Consider the following 16,028-nt stretch of genomic DNA (forward strand, 5'->3'; position numbering starts at 1 on the left):
CATGTTTAGAGGGGTAAGTGGGTCTTCTCAAGAGAACTTTCCTTAAGTTGTACTTATACTTAGAATTTAACTTTTCGTAGTCTCCCCATAAAACCTTTAATAAAATGTAAAGTATTTACTAGTTAACTGTGGGGTTTGATTTCCTTCAGAGGTGGAGAGTGAGGAAGAGCTAAGTTCTTTAATGGGGGCATAGGAGAGAATGTCATTAGGGGACTAGTCACATTTGAGTTATTTTCCAGAGTATGGAGGTGCTTCAGACCCACACCTAGTATTACACCTTTAAGTTGTCTCTGTCCACGGTCCAATTCTCTGTGAAACCAGGAGTGTGCATGGTCATCTGGAGGACAACCAGATTTCAACATACAGATTCTATGTACAAGCCTCATACTTGGCTTCTTTTTGGTTTTATTATCTCTATTTTTATACTTGCAATTTTCCTCATCAACTTATTTATCAGCTACCTTAGAATTGTTTCTAATAGAGTTAAGACAGAAAAGAGAAGAAAGAGAGGAAGAAGAAAAAAAAATAAACAATGGCTCTCAACACAGTGAGCCAGGGTGAGGCTAACTCCATTTTTCCTTGGATTTAACCAGTGACCCTAGATTTTTACGTCATCTTCTTTCCATATAAACACCACTTCCAAAAGCATCAAAGGTTTAAACTATGGAGAAATAGCAGAACTCTCCCATTATTCTAGCCATTGCTGCAAGTTTTTGTTAAAAGGGAAATAAGAAACAAATCCACCGTTTCAAAGCTGCTTATGTACATTGGAAAAAAGAAGGAAGGATAGAAGAGAAGATGGGAGGAGAGGAGAAGAGATGTGAGAGAGGAAAGAAAGGAAGACAGAAAGAACATAGAAAGACAGTATGCAGCGAGCCCGGGATTCCCTCAATTTAATTTCCAAGAAAGCTCTTGCACATTAAAGATTTAATCAACTATTCATTAGGAAGGGACATACTGGAATTAGAAGTGTGTATGTGTGTGTTTGCATATTTCAAGCTTGGGAACCCTCTTCATTCCACCATCTATCCAAAAATGTGGAGGCCCTATACCTTCATTTAGATTCACTGCCTTAGTAGAATTTGCTGGAAGGAAGCCTGTTGATTCCCACAGGAGTATTGGAACTTAACAAAAGTTGAGAACCTTGAGTGTCCACGAAGTCAAATCATTCAGTAATAACTGAAAGTAGATCTAACTAGTTTTTCTGTATGGAGATATTTACAGTACGGGTTGAAATTGTGTTCCTCTATAAAAACATGTTGTGTTTGTTTCTGATAGGTATCCCTGGAATGTGACTAGCCTGAAAGAATTTGTGTTCTCAGTTTGGGCATCTTTGGGCCATAAGATGAAGTGAAAACCCAGGCAAAATGAAGACAAGCTCATAGATAAAAATTCCCTTCCAAGTTTTCTCTATCTTTCCTTTGACTCTGAGAAAAGACTATAAATAATTATTTTTTTCTCCCTGTGCCCCAGGCTGAATCTAGGCCCTATTCTGCTCTTCCACAGAGTATGTAGCCCTTCCTAGGAGCAGGTGGAGAGTCAGTTCTAACACCTACCTCTTTTGGGGCCAACGTCTGGCACTTAGTCCAGGTGGGACCAATACACCTAAACCCCCTTCCAGTCACCAGCAATGGAAAATCTCAAGGAGTCAGTTCCCTTTATTGTTTTGGTTTTCACTTTCCTTTGCCTTCTAGCTTGTGAAGATTTCCCTTACCTATCTTAGTGATGGGTTAGGATTTTAAAGGCTGTCTTATCTAGCAGCATTTCAGTGCTTAAGGAACAGAAGGACTGTTCAATAATCAAGTCCCCCATATTTCTGAAATCTTCTGGTGGCACTATTACATTTTTTTTTCTGTACCAAAGGATCACTAAGATGTAACTAGAATTGGTGCTACCTTTATTTATACAATCACTTTGGAGGAGCTTTGCTTCTGAATCAGGAATGAAGCACTCTAGTGACCATTCCTAAAGAAATTACCTCCTTTAAGAAAACTTAATGAGGTTACCTCCTAAAGAAAACTATTTCTATATGTTGACCTGTTGGGTTAATGGAAGCTATGGTGGCTTCTCAATATTTCTAGGTAATGCTATCACATAAACTTCAGTGATCATCTTACAAGCCACTACAATTTAAACTTATCCTATCTTTGGTGTGTATTATCTAAGTGCATTAACAAATCTTAAAAATTGCTTGATTTTTAACCATTTTCTTATTGTTCAATTAAATTCATCTGTAATATGACAAAAATGTGTTTAAAAATGTGGGGATTTTGTGATGAACTATGAGAGGAAGGTACTTTCATTTGGTGGCAGGTGGAATGAGGTTCTGAGATTTTTTCCAGGACTCCGACTACCTGGGTGTTGGTAGAAGGTTAATCTTTAAGCCATTTGTATTGGTCAGCAACTTATTTTATTCTCTGTGCTTCCTTGACCTCAGATTTTAAACTGTTCTACAGAAAAAAACAATAAAAACAAACCAAACAAAAAACTAAAAAAACAAGCAACTACAACAACAAATGAACCAAATAACTGTTTACCATTTGTGCCAACTTTGAATGAAGCCATGGTTTTATTTGTCCGTTGCTCCTTTGTTTGTTTCCTTATTGATGAAATGATGGTGTGTTTCAACTTCAGAAGAGCCTCCTGGGATGAAAATGGTCAGGTCAGTAACCAGTTTCAACAACCATAGAATTTCTTACTCTATTTGCAACATAAAAAAATAATTTGAGTTTTTTGAATTACACAATAAAAGTGACATTTCTTGAAATATGAAGTAAATTTCCCTTCATTTTTTTATATCATTTTTATTTGACCAAGGGTGAAAGCCAAACTTAATAAAAAGCCATTCCCTTTCGCTTGAAAATTCAAATATTTGAAATAGCACTTAAAATGTCATCAGGAGCAATTTTAGGACACTTTAAAGACTGAATTTCCAGATGGTTAGAAGAATTGTCTACTTGTTCCTGTCTGGCAAAATGGTAATTCCCCTCAACATTCTCAAGCTCAGCCAGGAACAGGCCTAGTACTTACGAGATCCTTCACCACTTATCCATAGTTTTTTTAAATAAAAAAGTAATGTTCTTTCTCCAACTTTCACCCATCATACTCTGCCTTTAAATTTAAACAATTTAAATTTCTTACACTGAGATATGCCTCCCAACCTACCTCTAGTGGTATTCTGGCATAAATGGATAGTTGGTAACAGATCATAAGGTGATGTCATTAAAAGGGATCATATTGATTTTTTTTGTCAGCAAGTTTTATCAGGTTGTACTTGAATAAGCCCATCTTCTGAATTATTTTTAATGAAGTGAGCACATAACTTAAACTTTTTGATGATCTCATAGACTCATTCAATATATGGAAATCAATATGATTTACATTTGCTCAGCACATTCATGACTGAATGAGAGTTATCTGGCCAAAACCTTTTTCTGAAACACTCTGCACATCTTAGCATGACCTCAGACACAATGAAAACATTTAATCCTAGACTCTTGTTCATTAAGTGGCTATGTGCTATGCTGTAACCTAAATCCTTGTAAAAATCCTTCGAGATAGTTATTATTATCTTTAATTTACAGGTGACAAAACTGAAGTCAGAGGTTAAGCAGTTGGTCTTAGATCACACAGTGATTAAGTGTCAGGGCTATGACTCATTCAAGGTTATTTAATGCCAGGGATCTTTGCCTTTTGTCATCCAACTTGAATCTGACTCTGGTATGAACCAAGGCAATAACTAAATGACATTCACACTTGGTTTAAGATTAAAGAATCTCAATGACATCCTTATGAAGGCATCCAAACAAGTATGATCTCACTTGTGTAAAATCGGATTTTCCTTTTACATAGACCCCAAGGAAGGAATAGTGAAAGAGGCAGAAGTTCTGAGCTTTGGTGTCATGCTCAGGGAATCTCTCCAGTGTTTCTCACAGTAGTGTGAATGAGGCTTACCCTGACTCCTCCTCTTACCAGCTGGAGGGTGAGTCCAGTTCAACAAATATTTAATGAGCAGGCACTTCCTAAATAAACTACACCAGTTCTCGATCTGGAAACACAGAAACAAATAGGGCTCACACCCTGACCTTGATGACTGACCATTTTATCCTTTCTACATCTATTACTCTTCCTATCTCAAGCAAAGGAAGTTGAGAGACACATTAGTTACACACCCTTCTGCTGTAATTTGAGAATTGTAGATTACATGTTCCAGGTCTACCCCATCATGAATGGGTTAATTGGTTTGATTCACAGTCCTAGGTGAGGTGGCCGTGGAACAAGTATGTCTTTACTTCACTCACTAGGATATACTTCTCTTCTGAGAGTGAGAACTCCCTTTGCTGCCTGAAGCAGAGGAAGCAGAGAACTTTGAACCCAGGGTTCTGACGTCAAAGCACTCTTTATGAAGCCATGTTGCATCCACTTTTCCAACAGCTGACATGAATACTTCTAGCTACTGCCCTAACATTCTTTGAAGAATTTGGAACCCAAGGAAAGGGATCATGTGCCTATATTCTAAATCAGTGATCTTCAAAATGATTTATTAAGTGCTTTCTCAAAGAAACTTGAAAACATACAACCATTGCATATTTTTAGGTAAATATTTAAAATTCATCATAAATTAAGTAATTATGAGGTGCAATTTCTTCAATATTATAAATATTGGTAACTCTAAATGAAATTTTCACATCTCCACTTAAATGCATTTATTGGATTTAATTATCATAGTAATGTGATACCAACAATCATCCATTGAAAACATACCTGAGTAAGTTTCTGAACAGATGAAAATTTTATATTGTTACCTTTTCTTCTTGAGGTTCTATTATCATTCTCCATATTCCACAGAAACTGTATCCTCATATAATATATTTCTCTGCAGGAAATTATTCTATCGGTCACCCTGTAATTCTTCTCTGTTAAAAATAAACATACATAAATTATTTTTTTAATCTTATGTTACCATAACCATGACAAATTAGATTTGTTCTTTATTGAATTATCATTACCATTATTGTATTACTATTATTATTATTATTAGCAGTGGTGGTAGTAGCAGTAAATTCTGGTATTAGTTGGTACTTGAGTTCACATACTTGTGGATGAAAATTATTTACTGGTACAGCAAGGCAGGCATCAGCATCATTTCTAGACCTCAAAAAAATTATTCATTGATACCAAAATATCTTGTTCATGTATATAAATAAATGAAGAAATACATGGAATTTCATTATAGAACTCTTACCCTATTTTTGGACTCCTTCTGAATTATATGCCAAAAAAACAATCCTAGTTTGATCAACAATTATTTTAATACTTCTATCAGTTAGTGAGGCTATTAAGTCCTCCTGGTGACCTAGCTAGTTTGTCCTCTTATTTATTGAAAGCAGATATATGGAAAACACTTCACACAAAGCAGACCTGTCACCAGTCATTAGCAGTCCACTTCTTCAGCCTCTATACCAAAAAAGCTCTACCAAGTCTGTCAAATGGTCCTTAATCATACCTCTCTTTAACTTAAATACCCCTGTTTAAAATGATTTTTTTCAGAAATAGCTAGAAAAGAAAGATACTGATCCCAATATACATTTTAATAGAAAAAATATGTTTATTTGTTTTAAAGATATTTTCATTGAAATATTGGTGATCCAAATTTATTCAGTTAAAAAAAAATCCACCATCCAACCAAAAATCTGATTTATCAAACAAGTCTGATAAATTATATTTACTTTGTTTCCAAAGGCCTGACTCTTTTCAATTTGAATGAGTGTGTTTAAATGCATTCTTGAGACAACTAAATGACTTCCAAAGTCGAACAGATGATAAGTGGATAGCAAGCACAGAGCTCTGTTCCTCAGTCCTGACTTTCAGCACTGCCCCTTAGTACTAGCCCTCAGTATTACCGCTACCCTTCAGGACATACCTTTTCAGTATTGCCCCTCAGTACTACCTCTCAGTACTGACCCTCAGTACCACTTTTCAATACTGCACTTCAGTGTTGCTCCTGAAATTCTCTCTGCTTGGTCCTCATGGCCTTTCCCTCGGAGCAATGTAATCTCAACCAAAGAGATGATGGTAAAGAATTGTGCTGTCACTCTCATCCCTCATTCTGTAGTATACAGTAACTGAAATTGGAACATTCCAAGGAGGATGGAAATAGCTCACTTTTAAAGTCAAGCTTTCCTTTTATCAGAAATTTGTATAAGTAAGGAAGAGATATTGGTAGAATTATGGCACTTGATTAATGGTTTGGTGGTACTAATATTTTGGACTAGCCTTCATACTGCAGAGGATTTTGTACCACAGGGACAATTAACCATCTTGAATTCAGAGTGATGATAGTTATGAGAGAAAGTGGAGAAAGGAATGGCCTCCTAACTTGGCTAAAGGCAGATGCATTTTAGGAAGGAGTACCCATGAAAGATGAAGATACAGAAATTCACTCCTCCCCCATAAAAACTTGAAAAGTACTTGTGTACCCCCAAGGTTAAATGTGCCCCAGTTTGAAGATTGTTTCTCTAGGGTATAAAATGAAGAAATATCTGAATATAATTCATCAAAGGAAGATATTAGTAGAGTTCAAGAACTTTGGAAGGTTATGGTAGGCATTACAATTTCAGGAAATCTGGAAACAGCTCACATTAGTTCATGAAAGATCTTCCACAACAGGCCTATCTGGGTCAGTACCTGTACATACTAGGGAAAAGAAATGCAAAGCTCACAGGCTATGTATGGTGCTCTGAGCAAAGTCCTTCCTTAAATGTGTTTTAATTTCATTTAAACATTATGAAAACAAGTAACAGAAGTTTGTTCATATCAACTACATACCTATGAAACTTCCCTTTTGAGTTGCTGTAGTGAGGGAAACATGGTTACTGATCTTTCGATGGATCAATCTAACCCAGCTCCTTTGTGCAAATTTATTTATCAAATTTCTTTTTGACAATACAGATGCCCTGGAAATCCTTGTCAGCATAAGGTGATGAGAAAAGAAAAAAAAAAAAAGTTGAGTTGCTAAACTGTCTTCAATTCTCTAACTTCTCCAGTCTAACCTATGAGCTTGGAATGAAAAAATATGCTTTGCAGAGATTTATAAAGGTCAAGTCACATTTGCATGGTATACTAGCCTTTTCTGTCTTCCACATGATAAAGAACGTTTTAAAAATTCATTTTTTTTCCAATTGACACATGTATGTCAATGGATGCCAAACTGCTTAGTTCACTGAATTAACATTAAAAATACTTGCTGAAAGTTACACATCAAAAAATAATTCTCACAAGAGTGAAATTGCATGAAAATTAAGCACAAAGACTTCAGAGAGAATGCAGAAAATATGATCTATTTCAAGGGCAGGGTATTTCAATAGCCCTTGGTTGTCATTTGACAACCATCTACTTTGCACTTAATTCTGAGACTTTTTTTTTATATGTGACATGTGTTTTAGAAGTCAGAAGGACTTGGGGGATAATAATTTTCTACCAAAGAACAAAATCATTCCTAAAATCTGTGAGAGATAGACAATCCCCATTTAGATACTTCTGGGGGTGGCGTATGCCCTGGCTCACCAGGAAGTCTGTTTCCTGTGGTATCTCTGAAGGATTAGGACCCTGCAATTTTTTCCCACAATAAGGTGTCTTGAATTGCTACTCTTTCCTCCATGTGATTCCGCCCATGCAAAATGTGGTAAGGTTACTAGTACTTTAAAAACAGGTAACTAGTACTTTAAAAAATAAAATAAAGACATCTGCTTCCTCTGTCTTATCACCCATTTATTTCTCAATGCATGCAGTTTGATTTTGGTCCTCACAATTTGCCTGAAATTGTAAAAAGTCCACAGTGATCTCCAGAAAACCGTATTTGCAGTTACACATCTGACAACTCTGTACAAATACCTTTCCTTAAATGTAAACCTTCCTTAAGCCAGCCTTCTCCCCATCTCTTCTCTCCTTCTGAAACTTTCTTCTCATCCATACAAATCACCTTTAAAAGTTGTTTAAAACAACGATGAGTGTAAATTTTCTTTCCATATTGGTGGGTCAGGAATTTAGGAGCGGCTTAGTTGGGTGGTTCTGACTCAGACTCACTCTTCAGTTTGCTATTAAGTTGTCAGCATCACTGTGGTCATCTGATGGCTTGACTGGGGTTGGAAGATTAAATTTCAAGATGGCTCATCCACATTTCTGGATGTTGTTGGTGGTTGTGCATGGGAGGTCTCAGAGTTTCACCTCCTGTGTCTATCCAATGACTGCTTGAGTGTCCTTGTATCACTGCAGCTGGCATTCCCCACAGCAAGTGATTCAAGAAAATGATGTCTTTTTATAAGTTTAGAGCCTTTTTAATAAGTCTCTCCATGGTTTTATATCTTATTGTTCATCCATAACCCCAGGTAATTTATAATTCCAAAGGTAAGATGATTTTAATTTGAAACAAAGGAAAAATCTCCATGAAATATTTATTAACACATCTAGCTTAGGATTACTAAGGTGAAAATTCCATGTGCCCAGTGAAACTTTCTTAAACTTCTTTTGGTCACATAAAGCCTTCCTACCCTGTCCCCTTCCCACCCTTCCCAGTAATATTGGTAAACTTGTTCTAGTCTTTCTGTTCTGTGCACCTTATTTTTTGAAACAATTTTCTTTCTTTTTCTAAGATTTTATTTATTTATTCATAAGAGACAGAGAGAGAGAGAGAGAGAGAGGCAGAGACACAGGCAGAGGAAGAAGCAGACTCCATGCAGGGAGCCTGACTGAAACTATTTTCAAGTCTTACAACTAAGCTGTTCAAATTCAAATCATTGGGTTGAGCATAACCCTGCAAGTTGTCAAAAATCATATTGAACAGATTTTGCCTGAAGTAATGAAAATGTGCCATTCAGGATGGACTTTATGATTATAAGCAAAACAGATACCTTCCCACATGGTGTGATTTCAGAGAGGTCCAATCTAAAAAAAAGAATTCTAAAAACTTTATAAAGTGCAACTCCTGTAGAGGCCCTGGCCCTAAAATTTCCATTTTACTCTTTGGATCTTCATCTTCTCTCTTAAGAATGTTGATTGAAAAGTAATACACAAAGCTCTTCACCTCACCTCTAGGTGGTTCATTGTGTTAGTCATCACAACTCAAGATATGAAGCCTTTCTCCACAAAATGAATGGATGACATGTTTTGATTAAAGGTGGGGGCATTAAAAAAAAACTTTAGGGCTTGGAATGATGCTAAGATCAAGGTTAACCACTAAAAATGAAGTGTTAGTAGTCAGTAGATGGAAGAGCATTTTGGAAATAAGGATAGGAGAGGACCAAAAGAGGACTGATGGATAAAGGAGATCCTGGGAGTTCTATGTTACCCATTTATAAGTCCACAAGCAGATGACTTTCCGTTGTATCATAGGCACTCTTGGCCCTTCTAGTCTGATTCTATCATGGGTGAATTTGCACTGACCTCCCCACAAGACTAAGGTTAGTTATGGGTCCTACTATAACGCTGGTGACTATAGAATGGACCAATGCCCACTCACTCTCAGAGACTCAGAAGGCATTTCTTGCTTGGTCTTTTATCAAGCACCTGGCTGGGCCAACTGACCACATCAGAGCCTTTATGACAACTGGCAGTAGGCTACAAAGTACTCAGTATGAGCATAAGGAGAAACCAAGATGTCGGCCCACACATATAACTCTTTCTAGTTTGCTTCTGTGCTCTTTTTTATTTTTATTAGGTTTGTATGGACTGTGATGATGGAAAATTCAGGAAGTATTTGTTCCAGGCAGTTGCTTATCATATTGTCTACTGTAATTTAGAGACAGAAGGAGTTACCATTTTTCAGGAAGAAAGAAATTAAATGTCAAAAGTTAGTTGTTTTCTCCATATGCAATAATGCTTTCTCTTTCCCATCTTTGTGCAGGAAATATAACCTGTGATGATTTGAGAACAATATAATTCATATCTGTTTCCAATCTCACAACTGACTTTAAGAAAATACCTTCAATTATTTGTGGAAAACATTTAGCCCTGAAAGGAGATGATGATAATCTATTGTTCTTTCAGCAGCTGGTAGCTTTTGAATGGCCTTCATCACCAGCAGATATGGCAGGTTTAAATCAGCAACATAAGCCTGTCTAGTCCGATATACTGTCAAATATAAAATCCAACATAGAGGAGCACCATGGCAGTCACAAAAAAGATGTTTATTTCAGGACCATACACTCATAGTAAATAAATTGACAGAAAGTCTATTCAGTTCAGATCAACAGGCATTGGCACATACTTGAAGATTTTTAAAACAGACTCCAATGTTTCATTTTAGCTGAAGTTTAAAAATAGAAAATAAATAAATAAAAGAAGACATTCTTCAATGGCATAGCTGACTCTCTGACTCTCTGAGAGTCATTTATGCAAAAGGTGACTCTCTGAGAGCGAGTGGGCATTGGTCCATTCTATAGTCACCAGCGTTATAGTAGGACCCATAACTAACCTTAGTCTTGTGGGGAGGTCAGTGCAAATTCACCCATGATAGAATCAGACTAGAAGGGCCAAGAGTGCCTATGATACAACGGAAAGTCATCTGCTTGTGGACTTATAAATGGGTAACATAGAACTCCCAGGATCTCCTTTATCCATCAGTCCTCTTTTGGTCCTCTCCTATCCTTATTTCCAAAATGCTCTTCCATCTACTGACTATGTATTCCAAGTAACTGAAGTGACAAGAAGTAATTTATGCAGAAGGTGGAAATTGAGCTAAATATTAAACAATGGGAAGTGTTTTGATATAGAAATGAGAGACAAGGGTATTCTGAGTCCAGAAGAATGACATGACCAAAGTGACAGAAATGGGTCGTGATGTGTAGAGAGAGAGCAAATCATTGCCTGTTAGTTGGGAAGGAGGTCCAGTCAAGAAAAAGGTGATGTTGGAAGATATTTGAGAAAGATCTTCAATAGTGGAATAACGCTTTTGGAGGTTTTGGATTAGTTTACTGTAATGTGTGATATGCTTTTGAGTAGTTAAAGGCTCAGAGAATTCAATCTGAAACTCCAGAATGGCTTTACTGAGGGAGAGCTGGTATATATAGGAGTATATAGGAGACCATCGAGTGAGCTCAGGTAGAGACTAGAAGACATGGACCAAGGTCATGGCCATGGGGAAGGAGACTAAGGGCTTACCATGAATAAATACACTCTCAGTTTCTATTGCAAAGTAAAGATCCTTAATTTATATCAAAAAGGTAGTTGGGGGATAACTACATGGGTGTGTGCTAGGAGACGGAGACTCTAGCTGGGGCCAGTATTAACCATGAGTGGCAGCCTCCTGGCCTCTCCGCTGTTCAAAGGTGTTAAAGATGAAATTGCCTGTGACTCTCCTAGATTCTCTCTGCATGGCATACTCCACCACTGCATCTTTGCATGGACGGTTCCTTTTAATTATTAGGTCTTAGCTCAAATGTCACCTTCCCAAGGAAGCACAGTGCCCCAATCCAAAGAATCACGGATATCCGTCACCATACATTTCACATCCCCCCACCCCATATTCATCTGGAACTAATCTTCTTGGTGACACGTTCATATTATCCTATTTATTTGCTTATTTCTGTCCTTCCCTACTAGAATGTAAGAAAAAGATCTTTATTGTATGTCTAGGACTTCATTTCCAGTGCTTACATCAGAGACTGGCACATAATAAATGTTCAAAAGATCTTGATTGAATAAATGAATGAAAGGTTTTATAACCTATTCCTCCATTATTATTCTTTTATGCCTTTCTTATCATTGTATCTCTCTTGAGACTACAGTGCTAAAGACTAAGTAAGGAATACATAAATGGAAGGATATATGTTAGAAATGGTTGTTCAAAAAAAAATGGTTGTTCACTAACTTTCCCTCTCCCACACTAATGGATAAAGAAATTGCCCAGTGGTTAAAATCTTGTCTCAGATTCCACAAAGAAATTAAAGTTGCTACCCTCAATAGTACTTGTCAGAAATCCTCCTACTCACTAAACATCCAAAGAACTAGTTGGGTAATCATGAATAAGCCATCACTTCCTTAAACCCTGGCTTCCTTGATCAAAAATACATCTTTGACCTCATATTTATTTTTAATTATTTCTGCCTGCATTTTTACTTTTCATTCTGTATTTAGTCTCTCTCCCAGTCTACCACAAGTCCTGGGCAGTTTCCTGATGCAAAGCTAGATAAGATCAATCTCCAAAATTTGGTGAGAGGATTATCTCTAGCATAGATGCTCCCTGTCTCCCTGTAGGGGACATTTAGAAAAGTTTGTGCATCGAAGAAGGCCTGGAATAAGATTGTAGCCTATTTTGTTTGACCATTTCTTTTTTATTTATTTTTAAAGATTTTATTTATTTATTTATTTATTTATTATTAATTTATTTATTTATGAGAGAGAAAGTATGCAAACAAGGGAAGAAGCAGAGGGGGAGCAGAGGGGGAGGGAAAGAATCTCAGCCAGATTATACAGCTGAGCTCACAGCCCAAAGTGGGCTTCATCCCAAAACCCTGTCTGTGATCATGACCTGAGCTGAAACCAAGGGTTGGGTGCTTAACCCATTAAGCCACTCAGGCAGCACCCCTGATCTCTTCTTTTTTAACTACTTGTTGTTCATCTGTATAGAAAATGGTATTTGTGGAAATTTTCTCACTTTATTTATTTTTTAAAAGATTTTATTTATTTATTCATAAGAGACACAGAAAAAGAGACAGAGACATAGGCAGATGAGAAGCAGGATTGCTGCGCGGAGCCCAATGCAGGATTCCATCCCAGGACCCGGGACCATGCCCTGAACCCAAGGCAGATGCTCAACCACTGAGTCAACCAGGCATCCTGAAATTTTCCCACTTTAAAATAGTAATAATATTGGCCCCTCCCAATGGGCTCTCAGCCTTCCAAGAAAAAAATACTGGGGAAAGGAGAGTTCCTTTAAGTGAGATTAAGGAATTAAGTTCTGTGAGCTGGGTTCCTCCAAGGTTTCTCAGAAATCAGTAATAAATACTGTTTCAATTATCAGAAGGAGTTCTTAGACCATTCAAGGAGGTTATAAAAACCAGCTAGTCTATTCAAAATGCCATGTCAGATACTATTAAACACGACTCTTTGTCTGTCTTATCAACATGTTTCTTGGTAACTAGAGAGCTCAGTGATAGAGATAAAATATCAGTAACCAAAACATGTCATAGAGAAAGCAAAGTGTGGAAGGGATTACAGTAAGATTCTAGAGTTTCTTCTGAAAGTAGGATATATTCTTCTCTCATGCATTGTTTCTCAGAAAAAAAAATTAATCTCTATATTATTCCAAATTCTAAGCTACTAGAGGTCAAGGCCAGTATATTTAAGGAAATGGAGAAGGGAAATCTGTAGAGTGGTGTTTATTTTTATTTTCAATTACCACAGTATACGATGCAAAAACATGAGCTTTGATTTATTTTTACTTTGTGTCAGCCTAGAGATGTTCATATATCCTCTTTTCATAGGTTAAAAATGGTTTTTCAAGGTCATTACTTACGCAGTATATGAAGAGGATGTTTTAAGAAAGAATGGGAAGAAGTGCTGGAACATTCCTGTGGATACTGCCACTCTGAATTCTTAACCAAAATTTATATCCTTTCTTAGTGGACTATGAAACTCTACAGAAGCAGTGGAAAGCAATTTCAGAACACGACAGGAAATGTATTTATTATTTATTTATTTATTTATTTAAGATTTATTTTTATTTTTATTTTTTAAAGATTTTATTTATTTAGTCATGAGAGAGGCAGAGGAGACATAGGCAGAGGGAGAAGCAGGCTCCCTGTGGGGAGCCTGATGCAGGATTCAGTCCCAGGACCATGGGGTCACGACCTAAGCTGAAGGCAGACACTCTACCTTTGAGCCACCCAGGCACTCCCAGAACAGGAAATTCAAACACATTAGTTTTTTTTATTTCAGATCGTGGGAGCTCTCTCTCCACTGGGGTGCAGATGGTGACTGACAGCCTGGGCTTATTAAGCTCTATCCATAGTTTTTCAGTGGGATGTAAAGTCAAGGTTCAGAAGATATTTACTCTGGCAAATCTCATTTCCAGACATTACTAATTTTCTCTCAAATTAAGAAAAAAGGGTATTTTGCTCCTACAGTGTTTTCTTTCTTTTAAAAAGCTTCATTCAAGGCTGTGTACCAAGCCAGTAACAACTAAATGAGGTTCGAGTGGTACTTCAGAGTGCTTGAAAGAAATTGTATTTATTCTTTTTCCAGAGCCACTCTAAGGAGGTGAAACTCATATGCAAAGAATTCTAATATTTAGGCCTAAAAAATACCAAAGACTTAATGTCACTCTAAAAAAGTTTATGCAAGTCAGATAATGATGTCAGGGATCCCTGGGAGGCGCAGGGGTTTGGCGCCTGCCTTTGGCCCAGGGCGTGATCCTGGAGACCCGGGATCGAATCCCACGTCGGGCTTCCGGTGCATGGAGCCTGCTTCTGTCTCTGCCTCTCTCTCTCTCTCTCTGTGTGACTATAATAAATAAAGAAAAAAAAATTAAAAAAAAAAGATAATGATGTCAACAAAAGCCAGCATTAAACAAGCGGGACTACATTAATCTAGAAAGCTCTCTACAGCAATGGAAACCATCAACAAAATGGAAAGCTGACCTACTGAATGTTTACAAATCATATATCTGATAAGAGTTTAGTGTCCAAAATATATAAAGAACTGATACAACTCAATAACAAAAAAACAAGCAATTCAATTTAAAAATGGGAAGAGGATTCCATTAGACATTTATTCAGACAAGACATCCAGATGGCCAAATGGCACATGAAAAGATGCTCAACATCAGGGAAATGTAACTCAAATCCACAATGAGATAACATTTCATATCTGTTAGAATGGCTTAGAAAGAGAAGAAATAACAAGTTTTAGTTAAAACATTAAGGGAACACTTGTGCACTATTGGTGGGATTATAAATTGGTATAAAAATTTTTTTAAAAATTGAACTGCCGTATGAGTCAGCAACTTCACTTCTAGGTATTCATCCTAAAAAAACCAAAAACACTAATTCAAAAAGGAATCTGCACCCCATGTTCATTGCAGCATTATTTATAATAACCAAGACCCAAGCATCCATCAGTGGATAAATGGTTAAAGAAGTTCAATGGAGAAAGATACAATGAGTACTACTCAGCCATGATAAATGATGAAGTCTTGCCATTAGCCACAACATGGATGGACCTAGAGAATATTATGTCAAGTGAAATAAATCACTCAGAGAAAGACAAATATGATATGTTTTTACTTATTTGTGGAATCTAAAATACAAAACAAATGAACAAACCAAAAAAACCCTCAGAGATACTGAGAACAGATTGGTGATTGCTGGGCGGAGAGGGATTGGTAAAATGGGTAAAAGAGGTCAAGACGTACAAAATTCCAACTATAAAATAAAGAAGTTGGGCAGCCTGCGTGGCTCAGCGGTTTAGCGCCACCTTCAGCCCAGGGCATGATCCTGGACACCTGGGATCAAGTCCCACATCCAGCTCCCTCCATGGGGCCTGTTTCTCCCTCTGCCTGTGTTTCTGCCTCTCTCTCTCTGTCTCTCTCTCTCTGTGTGTGTGTGTGTGGTGTGTGTGTCTCATGAATGAATAAATAAAATCTTTTAAAAATTAAAAAATAAAAATAAAATAAAATAAAATAAAATAAAATAAAATAAATAGGTCTTAGGAATGTAATGCACAGCACGATGACTATACTCAATAATACTGTATTGCATATTTGAAGGTTGCTAAAAGTAAATCTTAAAAAGTTCTTTTAACAAGAAAAAAATGTTTGTGATATTGCATTGTGACAGATGGTAACTAAACTTATTGTGGTGATTATCATTATGTCGTACACTTGAAACTAATATCGTATTATGTATCAAGTATATCTCAATAAAACAAATAGCAAAATCAAAAATAAAACAAAGCAAATGACATCAAGTGTTCAATAATTCTGCAAACACATGACACAGTTCATCTTCTGTAGAAACCAGCCAAAGAAAGGC

The sequence above is a fragment of the Nyctereutes procyonoides genome, unplaced genomic scaffold (genome assembly GCF_905146905.1).
Source record: "Nyctereutes procyonoides isolate TBG_1078 unplaced genomic scaffold, NYPRO_anot_genome, whole genome shotgun sequence".
NCBI classification, from domain to species: Eukaryota; Metazoa; Chordata; class Mammalia; order Carnivora; family Canidae; genus Nyctereutes; species Nyctereutes procyonoides.